This window comes from Erythrolamprus reginae, chromosome 3 (assembly GCF_031021105.1).
Source record: "Erythrolamprus reginae isolate rEryReg1 chromosome 3, rEryReg1.hap1, whole genome shotgun sequence".
Taxonomy (NCBI): Eukaryota; Metazoa; Chordata; class Lepidosauria; order Squamata; family Dipsadidae; genus Erythrolamprus; species Erythrolamprus reginae.
The window spans coordinates 251,368,861-251,380,793 of NC_091952.1; positions in this window are offsets into that span (position 1 = coordinate 251,368,861).

Here is an 11,933-nt window from a genome sequence, read left to right on the forward strand (position 1 = left end):
TTTGCACATGCAAGATTTTGGCGATTTTTGTTGGTTTCTTTGCTTCTGCAAATGTGCAAAACCAAAGAATTGTCAAAAATTGTCAATGTTCACCAATTTGTTTGCTTCTGCGCATGCGCTGAAGCAAATTCTTGCACAGGGGGCCGTGGGGGCACGGCAGAGATACGCAGATGTGCATGTTTGCCATTTCTGCTAACGGATTGGGCGATCCCAGGTGTACTGGGGTAGCCCAATACTGCATACATACACACAACCATCCTGTTCAAAATGGGCAGAGCACCAAAGTATTTTTCCTTTTGGAACATTATAAAACAACTGGAAGGCTAACTCCATTCCTGCAAAGACAATATTTTGTTTCATAATATACTTACTCATCGTATCTTTCCCAAAGATTAACGAAGTCAGTACTTTGGCTTGACCCACCACCTAAAGAAGCAATTATAGTAAATCCTTATTTTAATCAATAACAGCAGGTGACAAAAAATGCTCATGTGCTTTAAAAACTTCTTCCACATAGATTTGTTTCTTTCTGAACGGGCGTTTGCCACTATATTGTAGGAAGTTAGCACCTACCAGTCTCTTAGAAAAATGAAATGTTTTAGGAAATATTAAAAGGGCAGAATATTTCATCTAAAAGGGAGGCAGAAACTCAGCATCCTTTTGTCAATGGGACATTAAGGCCTTGAAACAGTCTATTCTACGTTAACAAAGATCTACCTCCTTCAGGCAAAGCCATAGTAGGAATTGCCCAAAGCCTTTTCATTACATCATCACCCAGTAAGAGTCAACCAAGCCTGGGACTTAAAAGAAAACTGTAAAGTTATCCCTACATGGCCACATGGGACTATGACAACCAATCAGAACACAAGCTGAAATTCGAAGCCCAACAGTGGGCATAAAACCCAGGTACTCCCAGCATCATGCCCCTTCTTTGCCCAGGATCTCAAACTATGTGATTCTGTCCATCAATAAACCATCTTTCCAATCAGCCTCAATGTTTCCGATGTCTTTCTCAGTCTTGGAACTGAACCCAGATGTGCATTTCTTCTCAAAATATCAGTAAAATAATAACCCCCTATCCCAGGGATGGGCTCCTCTAGGTAAGGAGGTCAGGTATGCAGAACCAGTAGAATTTTTTTCCTTTTTTTCCCTTCTGAGTTGTGTGTATGTTTTTCCTATCGCAATAAATGAGGTTGAATGTGTATAATTTTAGAACATATCTCTCTCTCTCTCTCTCTCTCTCTCTCTCTCTCTCTCTCTCTCTCTCTCTCTCTCAGTTTATATAGTAGATAATGTATATTTTTGTGTGCCTTTATGTAATGGGTATGTACATATATGGCATATATACATAGAATTAAATAATATACAGTATTTTGGATGTTCAGTAATAGAAAATAGATAGGGAAATTGTATCTCTTTGATGCAAGAAAACGCCAGGCACCCTAACCCTAACCTTTGACGTGAGTGATGTCAAGTTGACCACCTTTAAGCAATGTTCCCTCTAATGTTTTTTCGGGGTGGGCAGAAAAGTATAGTGTCTGAGCGGCAGTCCCCTTGGGACTGGGCGGCATAGAAGTACAAACAAACAAACAAATAAATAAATTAAATCCCTACTTTTTTATTAAAAGAAATTAATAATAAAACAAAACCAAACTCTATTACTATTAAAACTAAAACAACTAGCAAATCCAAAAACATAACTATTAATAAAAACAGGTGAGGGCTGGGTTTTTTTTTCTCTGTTATTATTTAAGTGCTTTTACCATATGCTTTAAATCAAGAGTCACTTCTCTCTCTGTTTCTCTCTCTTTCCTGTCATTCTCTGCCTCAATCATTTTCTCATTTCTCTTCCCCCCCTTTTTTTCTATCATTTCTCTTTCCCTCTCTCTTCCTTCCACTCCTCTCTCTCTCTTGCTTTCTTCCTCTCTCTCACTCTCTCTCACACTTCCTTCCTCTCTCCTCTCTCACTCTTTCTTTCTTGCTCTCTCTCACTCTCTCTTCCTTCCTCTCTTCTTTCTCTCTCTTTCTCTCTCTCTCCCTTTCTTTCCTTCTCTCTTCCTTCCACTTTTTTCTCTTTCTCTCTCTCTTTTCCTTCCTTCCCCTCTTCCCTTCCCTCTCTCCCTTTATATTTATCTCTTCCTTCCTTCCTCTCTTCCTCCCTTTCTCTCTCCCACTTGTTCACTTTTCTCTCCCTTCCCTCCCTCCCTCCTTCTTTCCTCTCCTCTTTCCCTCCCTCTCTTTCCTTTCTTTCCATGTTTCCGGCTTTGCTGACCGGCACAAGACTCAAACCAACTGCCAGGGAAAGCCAGGAAGGTCCTCCTGCCCCCCCCAGCCGAAAACACAATGGAGGTCTTCCGCCACCAGCTTGACCCTCACATTGTTCCACCCCATTTCGCCTGTCATCCTGGACCTCTGTTGTGTTTTCGGGGGGGGGGGGAGCGGCAGGAAAGCCCTGTGCCAGCCAGGAAAGCCGGGTTTGCTTTCCGTGAAAGCAGCGTGCCTTTTAAACACACTGCTTTCCTGCACCTCTTTCCTGGGCTTTCCTCCTCTTTCCCACAGCCACCCCCCCGCCCTGCATTTTTCCTTCCTTTTCATAAACGCTTTTTGGCCTATTATTTTTTTCTAATTAAGGAAGAACACAAGCATTGATTTGATCTCTTGTGTCCTTCCAATGGACAATTCTGGGAGGATGTGACCTTCAGGAAGCAACAGGTGTCAGTGTGTTGATATTCTTAAATTCTCCATTAGATTTAGCATATGAATAAAGGTCAACTTCTGCAATGCTCTCTACAAGGGGCTACCTTTGAAGAGTGCTCAGAAACTTCAAAGTGTGCAAAATGCAGCCGCGTGAGTGGTTATGGGCCTCCCAAGTTATGCCCATGTTTCTCCAGCACTCCGTGGACTGCATTGGCTGCCAATTGGTTTCTGGACACAATTCAAAGTGTTGGTTATGACCTACAAAGCCCTACGTGGCATCGGACCAGATTATTTGCGAGGCTGCCTTCTGTCGCATGAGTCCCAGCGACCGGTTAGGTCCCACAGAGTTGGCCTTCTCCAGGTCCTGTCAACTAGACAATGTCACTTGGTGGGGCCTAGGAGAAGAGCCTTTTCTGTGGGGGCCCCGGCTCTCTGGAATCAGTTCTCCTCAGAGATTTGTACAGCCCCCACCCTCCTTGCCTTCCGTAAGAGTCTAAGGACTCATCTGTATCGCCAGGCTGGAGGCCATTAGATTCTAGGCCCCTGGCTGATGAGGGCAAGTATGTCTGCTGTTGAATGAGAATGAGTGATTTTATTTATTTGTTTGTTTGTTTGTTTGTTTGTTTGTTTATTGGATTTGTATGCCGCCCCTCTCCGCTATTAGGGTGTATAAATTTAATTAGCTAAATTAATTGGATTTTTGATATGTGGACTATGTATTGTGTTTCTCAATATGTTGTAAGTCGCCCCTCGTCTCGGAGAGGGGTGGCATATGAACCCAATAAATGAATAAATTCCACCAGAAGCCATTTTGTGAAAGCACCCTCTGAACCTTTTCAAAATGGCCTCAGGAGAGAGGGGACAACAGGGACTCATGATTCTGTGAGAAACTTTCAATTTTGGAATAAGCTCACAAAGCATTTTCAACCCTTCAGGTTTTTGTTATCTGTAGTACCCACAAAGGAAAGAAAGTTTACATACTTTGTTGCATTGTTTTCAGGCGGTCCTCATATTCTGAGTAATCAAATGGCGGTTCCATTGTGCAAAATGTGTTGTTCGCTTGCTTAGAAGAGTTCACGTCCTGGAGCTTTGTAATTTAAAGGGAAGTACAATTTGTCAGCGAACCAGCTAGCATCTGGGAAAATAAATTCAATCCCACTGCTGTGTAAACACAGAAAGTTCCATTTATTATCAGAGCCATGTCTGGATTCTGCCGTGATATTATCAGCACTGAATTTCACTTCCGTACCAATCTGGGGAAAGGAATGCTAGCTTCCCTTGTACAGTGGATCTATAGCTCTGCACAAAGAATGTGCTGTAGTTCCAACGTCTCTCTCTCTCTCTCTCTCTCTCTCTCTCTCTCTCTCTCTCTCTCTCTCTCTCTCTCTCAGACACACACACACACACACTCACTCCTCCCATTTCCTATTACTGTTATTCTGTCAAGAGGCCTGACACAATGAAATAAGATTGGTTTGGCATAATCTGTTTTTAACAGACCCATGTTGGGTTCTAGTTTTAAGTTTATTTGTTTCTAGATATTTGTAGATCTGTGTTATTATAAAAATCAATTAAAATTATATAAAAATAGATATTTGTAGATCTGGCTTTTTTAAATTATCATTTCCAGTATCTTCCCAAGTATTGATGTTAGGCTGATTCATCTGTGGTTTCCTGTATTCTCCATGGTGGTATGTCAGCTCATCTATGAAGGTGATTTCCTCCCTTTCTCATACCTTTTAATGCAACACCTGTATGATAATAATAATAATTTATTAGATTTGCATGCCGCCCCTCTCTGAAGACTCGGGGCGGCTCAAGACTCAATATAACTTTTAGATCCATTTGGAGTTCAATACTCTGCAACATTTACCCCCATCCAAATAATTTTCTACCCAAAGCCAGACAACAGCATCAGAAGAAGCAATAGTTTAGCAAACATATATACGAGACCGCCTTCTGCTGCACAAATCCCAGCGACCGGTTAGGTCCCACAAAGTTGGCCTTCTCTGGGTCGCATCAACAAAACAATGTTGCTTGGCGGGGCCCAGGGGAAGAGCCTTCTCTGTGGCGGCCCCAACCCTCTGGAATCAACTCCACCCAGAGATTAGAATTGCCCCCACCCTCCTTGCCTTTCGTAAGCTTCTTAAAACCCACCTCTGCCGTCAGGCATGGGGAACTGAGATATTCTTTCCCCTAGGCCTTTACAATTTATGCACGGTATGTTTGTTTGTATGGATGTGTAGTTTTACAATAAGGGTTTTTTAGTTGTTTTTAGTATTGGATTTACATGATGTTTTTTACTACTGGTGTTAGCCGCCCCGAGTCTACGGAGAGGGGGCGGCATACAAATCCAATAAATAAATAAATATTCAGCATATTTGTTTAATCTCATCTTTTATCCTCCAAACGACAACAATCATTTGATTCTTTATGGTCTTAATGACAAAGTGGCTATATTAATAGACCAGTGAAATGATGTGGGTATGGTACACCTAGATTTCAGTAAGGCATTTGACACAATAGACTACAACCTACTACTTGGTAAGCTAGAAAAATGTGGAATAGACAGCATCATCACCAGATGGATTTATAACTGGCTGACCCATACTCAACATTTGGACATTTTAGAGGGTGTTGATGTCCGAAATGCGGCATGGGTTCCAGACAGATGAGCTGTATTCGAGGATGGGTCTGGCGAAAGTTTTGTAAGCTCTGGTGAGTAGTGTGAGATTGCCGGAGCAGAAGCTACGTAGGATCAGGTTGACAACTACAGGGTTCCAGCTTAGGGCCAGCACTCTTCAACATCTTCATAAATGACGTAGATGAGGGAATTGAAGGGGAACTCATCAAATTTGCAACTGACAGTAAACTGGCAGGAATAGCCAACACCCCAGAAAGAAAGCTCATAATCCAAAAGGATCTTGAGACATGAAGAATGGACCCTATCCAACAAAGTGACATTTATGTGGAGGAAAGCAAGGCTTTACATTTGACAGGAAAAACCAAAGGTACAAATACATGTTAGGGGAAAAGTGGCTCAAAAACAGTAAGTGTGAGAAGGATCTTGGAGTGCTAATGGATGGTCACTTAAATATAAGACAGCAATGGGTGGTGGCAGCCAAAAAACCTAAAACAATCCTTGGTTACATAAACAGAGGCATAGAATCGAAATCATGTAAAGTATTAGTACCACTTTATAAAACCTTAGTAAGGTCACACCTAGAATCCTGCATTCAGTTTTTGTCACCACATTACAAAAAAGATGTTGAGACTTTGGAAAAAGTGCAGAAAAGAGCAACCAGATTTTTATTATTATTGTCATTTCCAGTATCTTCCCAAGTGTTGATATTAGGCTGATTCATCTGTGGTTTCCTGTATTCTCCATGGTGGTATGTCAGCTCCTCTATGAAGGCAATTTTCCCCCTTTCTCGTGCCTCTTAATGCAACACCTTAATGATAACTTCAATGTAATTTTTAGATCCATTTGGAGTTCAATACTCTGGTGGAGCTTCCGCTCTTCTGAGAATTATGGAGGAAAATGCCAGACGATGACCCATTCTAGGCCAGTTATTGTTTTTGTCCTCTTTGTTGCTGAGCCCTCCGTTTGGGGGTCCAGAGGGTGAATGCTGCCATTTCTGTGGGTGCCAGGACAGCAGAGCCGAGAGACCAGCCAGGAGGATCAGCTGGGGTGCGGAAAATGGTGCCGCTCCTAGACACCGCTCCTAGATGCCGCTCCTAGACGCTGAGGGGAGAAGGAGGTGGAAAGACGCAAGCCAAGCCTCCCAACTGCGTGTCAACAGCCTTGCCTGTGCTGCTCAAGGAGGTAGCCAGGCTGGCGGTGGGATTCCCCAGACTTATAGTCTTGGGGGATAGTAACCTGCCATCGCTCAGCGAAACCTCTGGGTTAGCGCAGGAGTTCATGGCCACCATGACAGCCATGGACCTGACCCAAGTAGTACAGGGTCCAACTCACGAGGGGGATACCGACATGGTATTCCTCTCTGAGCAATTGAGTAATGGTCTGAGACTAAGGGGCTTAAAAGTGTTGCCTTTGTCATGGTCAGACCATTTTCTATTACGGCTTGACTTCCTGGCTCCAATCCTTCCCCGCAGGGAGTCAGAACTTTTTAGACAGTTCCGCCCCAGACACCTGATGGACACAGAGGGCTTTCAGAGGGCGCTTGGGGTTATTCCAGATGCACTCATCCACAGTTTGGCGGAGTCTCTTGCTGAGGCCTGGAACAAGGCTGCAGCGGAGGCTCTTGACCGGATTGTGCCGTTGCGACCTCTCCGCAGCTCTAGGCCCCGTAGAGCTCCAAGGTTCAACGAGGAGCTCCGCGAGTTGAAACGCCAGAAGGGACGTCTAGAGAAGCGATGGAGGAAGAGTAAGTCCGAATCCGATCGAACACTTGTAAGAGCAAATATTAAGACTTACAAAGTGCGCTCAAGGCGGCAAGATGCGCATATCATGCCACCTTGATTGCATCAGCGGAATCCCGCCTGGCCGCTCTGTTTAGGGTGACCCAATCCCTTCTTAACTAGGGGGGAGTTGGGGAGCCCTTGCAGAGTAGTGCCGAGGATTTTAACACGTTTTTCGCTGATAAAATTGCTCGGATCCGGGCAGACCTCGACTCCAATTGGATAACAGAGTCGACTGACAATGAGTCAGTCGAGGTGACTGGGGCTTGTACCTGTCCACCTGTCTGGGAAGTGTTTCATCTGGTGACACCTGATGAAGTGGACAAGACCATTGGAGCTGTGAGTTCTGCCACCTACTCACTGGATCTGTGTGCCTCCTGGCTGGTTTCGGCCAGCAGACCCATCGCTACCGTCAGGCATGGGGGAACTGAAACATCTCCCCAGGGCCTATACAATTTATACATGGTATGTTTGTGTGTATGTTTGCTTTCAATAATGGGGTTTTTAGTGTTTTTTAAATTATTAGATTTGTTCTTACATTGTCTTTGTTATTGTTGTGAGCCGCCCCGAGTCTACAGAGAGGGGCGGCATACAAATCTAATAAATAATAATAATAATAATAATAATAATAATAATAATAATAATAATAATAATTTTCCCCCATCCAATTTTGCAAGATCTGGATATAGCTAATCAAGAATACAGAAGGATTGGAGTGACATGATAGCAATATTCCCTGCTTTGAGAGGTTGCCAAAAAGAAGAGCAGGTCAATTTATTTTCCAAAGGATCAGAAGGCAAGACAAACAGCAGATGGAAACTAATTAAGGAGAAAGGCAACCTGGAATTCAAGAGAAACTTCCTAACAGCAACAAAAATTTACCACTGGAATGGCTTGCCTACAAAAAGAATGGTAGCTTCATCACTGGAGTCTTTAAAGAAGCAATTGGACAGCCACTTGTCTCCAATTGTATAGGATCTCATGTTTGAGCTGGGGTTGAGCAGGGAAAACATCTAACGTCCCTTCCAGCTCTATTCCAGTTGATTGGTTGAACATCTGTGTGCTCACCAAAAGCTCACAATGACTTGATCGCACATAATCAATCACTCACAAGAGATAAATTCCAGGTATGGGATGTATGCATAGAGTGCCTACCTTTTGATATCAAATTCCACTGAGTTGTCCTGTTTCAGGATGTCTTCATTCTAATCGCTGATCTGGCATCAAAAGAAGTCTTCTCTTCTCCCAGGTCTCCAGCAAAGCGTAAATACTACAGATGGCGTTGGCTCAAGAAGAGTGAGAGATCGATTCTTCAAGGCGTTCCTTATAAAGCCACTAAACTCTGTATCATTAGTGTTTGGCAGAGATCCGCTATCATTCTAAGTATCCAAAAGTGATTTTGTATTTCTGTTTAAATTACTCTTAATTGTCAATTAAATTTCCTCTTTAAACTACCCTTATAGGGCAATTACATTTCTTGTTTAAATTTCCTATTTAAATTACCCTTAATGGGTGCCATCCCAGAAGGAAAAGTAGCAAGAAAAGGGGAAATCAGATTTTCTGTTTTTTTATTCCTTCCCTGGGGATGTCAAACATGAGAGCCCATTGAGTGCATGAAAGAAGCAACAATATCAATAAAGGAGAATATTTGCAGCTTGGGGTTGAAATGCGGAGTCCATTTTGGTAATGAAACTTCTGCAAAGTCATTGAGCTTGCAGAAGTCTCTTTACTAAAATGAGGTAATATCTAATTAATAGCACTAATGATATTAACTAGTTTGGGTAATGAAACACCTGCTAGAAAACCATCAAGTTCAGAGAGTACCAACACCCCCTCCCGAAATAGAATACTTTTCTATACAGCTGAAGAAATGAAAACATTCAAAATACAGTGGTAACTCTACCTACAAACGCCTCAACTTACGAACCTTTCTAGACAAAGAACTGGGTGTTCAATATTTTTTTGCCTCTTCTCAAGAACCATTTTCCAGTTACAAACCTGAGCCTCTGAAACAGTAACTGGAAAAGTTGGGGAGAAGCCTCTGTGGGGCCTCTTTAGGAATCTCCTGGGAGGAAACAGGGCCAGAAAAGGCAGGGAGGAGGCCCCACGGAGGCTTCTCCCTGTCTTTTCCGGTCCTGTGGGGTCTCTCTAGGAATCTCCTGGAAGGAAACAGGGCCTCCACCCTCCCTGTGGTTTCCCAATTGCACACATTATTTGCTTTTATACTGATTTCTATGGGAAAAATTGCTTCTTCTTACAAATTTTTCTACTTAAGAACTGGGTCACGGAACAAATTAAGTTCGTAAGTAGGGGTACCCCTGTACTCAATTCCGTTCTATTTGGAAGAAACAAAATTAGAAGATATTGAGAGGGCTGCCATTCTTAGTCATTAAAGTTCTCCATGCCAAGAAACAGGCCTGCGAGATTCTATTCTTATAGCCTGTCTCTACAAAATTTAGTTCTAGTCTTCTTTTTCATCCCCTCAGTGATTTCAGGGTAATCTGCATTGGTTGCCGATCAGTTTCCGGTCACAATCAAAGTGTTGGTTATGACCTATAAAGCCCTTCATGGCACCGGACCAGATTATCTCAGGGACCGCCTTCTGCTGCACAAATCCCAGCGACCAGTTAGGTCCCAAAGAGTGGGTCTCCTCCAGGTCCCGTCAACTAAACAATGCCGCTTGGCGGCACCCAGGGGAAGAGCCTTCTCTGTGGCGGCCCCGGCCCTCTGGAACCAACTCCCCCCAGAGATTAGAATTGCCCCCACCCTCCTTGCCTTTTGCAAACTCCATAATACCCACCCCTGCCGTCAGGCATGGGGAACTGAGACATTTCCCCCAGGCTTATATACTTTTATGTATGGTGGGCTTGTGTTGTATGGTTTTAAATTAATGGGTTTTTAATTGTTTTTAGTATTGGATTGTTATTGTATGCTGTTTTATGATTGCTGTTAGCCGCACAGAGTCTTTGGAGAGGGGCGGCATACAAATCCAATAAGTAAGTAAGTAAGTAAGTAAGTAAGTAAGTAAGTAAGTAATCCGAGCCAAAGTTTTTCAATTTCCTTTCTTGGGTCTCGGAGAAGGCTTCTGCCCTTGTATATAACAGATTCTGAATATCTGTCTCAAAGACATCTCTTTCTAGAGCAGGTGAGTCGAACTCAAGGCCTGGGGGCAGGGGTGGGCTACTGCCTGGATGTGGGGGAATGCAGTTGGGTAGTGAAAATGGAGCTCCATCCCGCAGCCCCCAATTTGCACTGAAAGATGTTGAAAAAAATGCAGGTTGTGTTGTTCTAAACTTCAGAGATTGCAGTGTTCTGGTTCAACATCTTTCTGAGGATTCCAGAAAGTACTGCTTCAGATCAATTTGATTCCAAAATTTAGTGAAAAAATATTATTACTGAATTTTAATGGAAAGTGAGATGTGGTTGACATAATATTCTGAAATTTTCATCCCAAGCAAGTTATAAAATACATGTGCTGAATCCATGTGGATCCAATATGAGGCTCGTGAAAAAAATATTTGCTAATATTCCAATAAAGATTTGCAAAATACTTGCATAATACTTTAATAATATTACTGTCCACCCTGAAGCTGACCTGACTGAAAATATTTTGTGAAGCCACACTAGAGCTGAAAGATAGAGATTGGGGAATTAAGATAGAGGGGAACCTATAGTCAAAGCAACCTATTTTCTCTTGGAAACCAAGGACATTCTCACACTTCCTCTTCTTTGTGGCAACCCCTGAGATATTGGAAGACTGCTATCATGTCTCCCCTGGTCCTTCTTTTCATCAAACTAGACATAACAAGTTCCAGCAACCATTCTTTATAGATTTTAGTTTCCAGTTCCTTAATCGTCTTTGTTGCTCTTCTCTCACTCTTTCTGCAGTCTCAACATCTTTTTATATATTGTTGTGATCAAAATTGGAAGAAGTATTCCAAGTGTGGAATATTTACCAAGGCCTTATAAAGTGGTACTAATACTTCAGTGATCGTGATTCAATCCCTCTGTTTATACAAACTAGAAACACACTGCTGGCTCATATTTAGGAATCCAAGATATCTCTCACTGTTATTACTGTTCCGTAAGGTACTATATACACCATACCTGTGCATTTTGTTTTTCTGGCCTAAATTTAGAACCTTACTTTTTTCACAATTGAATTTCCTTTTGTTAGATAGTGTCCAATGTTCAAGTTTGTCAAGATCCTTCTGTATCTTAAGACTATCTTCCTGCTAGTTTGGTGTCATCTGCAAATTTCATGCATTCCCCATCTACCCCCTTGTAGAAGTCATTGGTTGGAGAGTCCTGAGCCTAAAACAAAGCCTTGGGGTACTCTACTGCATACTGCCCTCCATGTAGATGCAGTTTCATTGAGCACTACATGTTGATTGTGGTTGGTCAGGCAGTTACGAATCTATCTGGTGGTGATGCTGTCTAATCCACATCTTTCTACTTTATCTAGTAGTAGGTTATGTTCTATTTAATCAAATGCCTTACTGAAGTCCAAGTAAATTGTATCGACAGCATTCCTCTGGTCCACTATTTTTGTCACTTTGTCAAAGAATGCAATAAGATTAGTCTGGCAAGATCTGTTTTTCATAAACCCATGTTGGCTTTTGGTTATTGCTTTGTTTGCTTCTAGATGTTCATTGATCTTTTCCAAAATCTCCACTGGTATTGTAATCAGTCTTACAGATTTGTTGTTTCCTTGGTCATAGAAAAGGCAAGTGATGATATACCACAAACATTGGATTATATCATTTTGTGTGATTTAAACAAGAGTGTTTTGTATGATGACATCAAGATGTATG